Genomic DNA, 5,071 nt, shown 5'->3' with positions numbered 1-5,071 from the left:
TTAGTGAGATCCTTAATAATAACATAAAACCTTATTGTACAAAGTATAAGGACAGAATACCAAACTGAATGATTAATCAACTGAAGTTTGAATACAAAGTATTCATACAAAATACTGAAATCACATAGAACATGATAAAAGTTGTGCACAATCTAACTCCCACTAAACCAAAATATCATCACACTGTAGAACACCCATGTGAGCATCATGCTCATGAAAGACCTTGGGTGTGATAGCTTTTGTGAGAGGATCTGCAATCATGGAGTTAGTGCCTAAGTGTTCTATGGAAAGCTGTCCACTTTGTACCTTCTCCTTAACAACTAGGAACTTAATGTCGATGTGTTTCGACTTTGCCGAACTCCTATTGTTGTTGGAGAACAACACGGCTGATTTATTGTCACAGTATAACTTTAGTGGTCTTTCAATCCTTTCCACAATCCGCAGCCCAGTGACAAAATTTCTCAACCATGATGACTGAAGTGATGCCTCATAACATGCTATATACTCTGCTGCCATGGTGGATGAAGCTACAAGGTTCAGAACGCCAAGAAATCGCACCACCAGCTAACAGAAAAACATAGCCCGAAGTAGATCGTCTACTATCTTGGCATCCCGCAAAATCGGAGTCAGAATACCCAATGATCTCTAATTGGTCTGATCTCCTATATGTGAGCATATAGTCTTTTGTTCTCTTTAAGTACCTCATGACCCTTTTGGCTGCTTTCCAATGGTCCATTCCTGGATTACTCATATATCTGCCTAAAACCCCAACTATGAACGCTATATCCGGACGCGTACATACTTGAGCATACATAAGACTCCCTACAGCTGATGCATAAGGGATCTTTTGCATTTCCTGAATTTCCAGATTTCCTTTAGGGCACTGATTGAGACTAAATTTGTCTCCCTTAGCAACTGGAGTATCCATTACTTTACAGTCCTGCATGCCATACCTTTTGAGCACCTTTTCTATATAGCTCTTTTGTGATAATCCAAGAATACCCCGAGATCTGTCTCGGTGTATCTGGATTCCTAATACAAATGAAGCTTCACCAAGATCCTTCATTTCAAAATTACCGGATAGAAATGTCTTGGTTTCTAACAAGGTACCCACATCATTAGTGGCAAGCAGTATGTCATCCACATACAAGAGCAAGAAAATATACTTGCTCCCACTGAACTTGTGATACACACAATCTTCAACTGAATTCATCTCAAAACCAAAAGAGAGAATCACCTCATGAAATTTGTGGTACCATTGACGAGACGCCTGTTTTAGCCCATAGATGGATTTTGTCAATTTGCAAACCATATTCTTTCGGTCTCCCGTTACAAAGTGTTCTGGTTGCACCATATAAATCTTTTCATTAATGTTTCCATTTAGAAAAGCTGTTTTGACATCCATCTGATGAAGCTCCAAATCATAATGTGCTACAAGAGCCATGATTGTCCTAAGAGAGTCTTTCGATGAAACCGGAGAGAAAGTCTCTTTATAGTCAATCCCTTCCTTCTGAGTAAAACCCTTAGCTACAAGACGTGCCTTATACCTCTCCACATTACCATTAGAATCCCGCTTGGTCTTAAAAATCCATTTGCAACCAATGGGTTTCTTACCTTCTGGTAATGGGACAAGTTCCCAAACTTTATTGTCTTGCATGGATTTATACTCCTCTTTCATTGCTTCAATCCACTTTTCCGAATTGGAACTTTGGATGGCTTCACGAACGTTTAATGGATCATTGTCCATTAAGCCATCACCCTCATGTTCCAAAAGAAAGCAAATGTAATCATCCGAAATTGCATTTCTCCTTTCTCTAGTGGATCTACGCAAAGCTATAGGCTCTTGCACCTCTTGTCCATGTTCCTGAGGGTTTTGAGTTTGTCCTTCATGAATTACTAACTCACCTTGAGCAGGGAAGGTTTCATCAACTATGTCCTGAGGAGGTTCCAAATTTGCTTCTTCAAAAGCAACCATATGAATCGCATCTGGAATAGATACAGATTCTTCCTCTAAGACAAAGTTTCTAACCTTATCTTCCCCCTCAAACTCAACATCCTCAAAGAACGTGGCTGTACCCGTCTCAAATATGGATTTCATACTTGGATCATAAAATTTATAGCCCCTTGATTTTTCAGAGTAACCAATAAAGTAACTACTCACTGTACGGGAGTCCAATTTCTTTTCATGAGGCCTATAAGGCCTTGCCTCAGCTGGACATCCCCACACATGAAAATGCTTCAGACTTGGCTTTCGCCCAGTCCAATGCTCATAAGGTGTTTTAGCAGTTGCCTTAGTTGGTACCCTATTAAGAATATAAGCTGCTGTCTTAAGTGCCTCTCCCCAGAGTGACTCTGGTAAGGTAGAGTGACAAATCATACTCCTTACCATGTCCTTAAGAGTCCGGTTTCGTCTTTCAGACACACCATTCATGCTAGGCGATCCTGGCATGGTGTACTGTGGGACTATACCACATTCCTCTAGGTATTTGGCAAAAGGCCCTGGACGTTGTTCACCTGAACCGTCATATCTACCGTAGTATTCACCACCACGGTCAGATCTGACGCACTTAATCCTTTTGCCGAGTTGATTTTCAACCTCAGCCTTAAAAGTTTTGAACACGTCCACCGATTGGGACTTTTCATGAATTAGAAAAATGTATGCATAACGAGAATAATCGTCTATGAATGATATGAAATATCGTTGACCATTCCAGGAAGCCGTAGGGAATGGCCCACAGATATCCGTATGTATCAATTCTAAGACGTCCGAAGCTCTATATGCACCATATTTCGATTGTTTGGTTTGTTTTCCTTTTATGCATTTAACACAAACATTAAGGTTTGTGAAGTCAATGGAATCCAAAATCCCATCTGACACAAGACGCTCAATTCTCTTTTGAGAAATGTGACCTAGGCGCTTGTGCCATAATGCACCTGAATTATTATTTTCAATCTTACGCTTAGTACCACGTGATTCCACATTCAGGGTTTCGCTATAATCAGTTATGATATTCAGCATATAAAGGTTGTCATTCAACATAAGTGAACCAGTTCCAATAACATTTGAATTTAAAGACAATTGAACCGAATTGTTTCCAAATGAACAACAATAACCAAATTTGTCCAAATATGAAACAGAAATCAAATTCCGTCTAAAAGACGGTACAACAAAAGTGTCTTTCAAATCCAAATAGAAACCAGTACATAATAACAACCTAAAATGCCCTATAGCTTCCACTTCTACCGATTTCCCATCGCCAACATATATGTATCTTTCAACATGATTAGGCTTTCGGTAGCTCAGGCAACCCTGCATTGAAACACTGATGTTAGAAGTTGAACCGGAGTCTAACCACCAGGTGTTTCCAGGTACTGAAGTTAAATTGACCTCAGAACAAACCAAAGCAAGAAATGTACCTTTCTTAGCACGCCAGGCGTGATACTTTACACATTTCTTCTTTTGATGTCCAGTTGCTTTGCAAAAGAAACAGACATCATCCTGCTTCTGTTTCTTTTGCACTGAACCCTTAGCAGCTTCATTCTTGGGCTCTGAAGTGATTTTCCTTTTGCCCTTGTCTTTAGAGGTAGTAACATAATGGGCACTTTCAGTCCTCTCTCGCTTCAATCTTTCCTCTTCTTGCACACAAAATGAAATGAGCTCATTAAGAGTCCATTTCTCCCTTTGACAGTTATAAGAAATCTTAAACTGACTGAATTGTGCAGGAAGAGACAGTAAGACCAAATGAATGAGCAAGTCTTCCGACATGTCAAGCTTAAGGGCCTTAAGTTTTGAAACGATGTTGGACATTCCCATAATGTATTCCCTTATGTTTCCCTTGCCTTGATACCTCATGGAAATCAAGTTCTGTAACAGAGTACTTGTTTCCGCCTTATCGCTCTTTGCAAAGCGCTTTTCAATCTCAGCAAGGAAATCTTTGGCACTATTTATCTCATCCGAGATAGTACCCCTAAAGACTTCTGGAATGCCACGCTTAATGATCATCAGACTCATGCGATTAGAGCGATCCCACTTCTCATAATCCTTCCTCTCTTCAGAGGAACTAGATTCCAAAGGAGAAGGAGGTTGCTCTACCCTTAGTGCATAGTCCAGATCCATGCAGCCAAGAACAATTTCCATGTTCTCTTTCCAATCCTTAAAATTTTCACCATTAAGGACCGGAACCGAATTCAAATTTGCAGATATAGAAGCAATTGATGTAGCTGATTGAAACAAAAGACAAAATATTAAAATATGCTCACAACCCAAAATTATCATTGTGCTCAAAACAATGGTATGTCCAAATCAAGATACCTAGTGCACCATCAATATCAAGTCTTTGGACAGTGATATCAACTGCAAGTGATACTCTTGTTGTAATGATCAAACATTCATAATAAGACATGTCAACTGACGAATCCCTCTTTGGATTGATTCATCAGTCACACGTATAAAACTTTAGAATTATGACATGTTTATCATCACAGGTGTATATGGTATTCGGCCAAATATTAACTTTCCTTTGGGCCAGCTAATACCCGCATGAATGACCATACACACTTCCATCCATTATTCCTCATGAGTTATATCCATGAAAGAGGTCACTTTGGCGACATTTCACTTCATTTGGCTCACTTGAAATAACAGACAACCTTAATGGACAACCAAACAACAATTAAACCAATACACAAAGATACTGAAATCCCAAAAATAATATAAATAAAAATAAAAAATAAAAAATTTTCTCTCGCTCGGGCGAGCAAAATCTCGCTTGAGCCCTATTTAAGAATCTCGCCCGGGCGAGCCAAATCTCGCTTGAGCCCTATTTAAGGCGATTTGCCTATGTTATCCTCTCGCTTGAGCGAGCCACTCTCGCTCGGGCGAGAGCACTGCAGCAGAACATGAAAAATGCGATTTCTGCATCGCGATTCTTCGAAAAACAACCAAAATTTTCAACAACAAACAGCAGAAAACAACATTCAATCATTTCAAATCGTTTTGTTTCACATTGAAAAGCATAAGTACTTTCTTAATCGATTCATAACAGAAAAAAAACACCATAACCCTAAATCA

Source organism: Lupinus angustifolius, chromosome LG17 (assembly GCF_001865875.1).
Source record: "Lupinus angustifolius cultivar Tanjil chromosome LG17, LupAngTanjil_v1.0, whole genome shotgun sequence".
Taxonomy (NCBI): domain Eukaryota; kingdom Viridiplantae; phylum Streptophyta; class Magnoliopsida; order Fabales; family Fabaceae; genus Lupinus; species Lupinus angustifolius.
The sequence above is the reverse complement of the archived record's forward strand: the minus strand, read 5'-3'. Positions refer to the sequence as shown.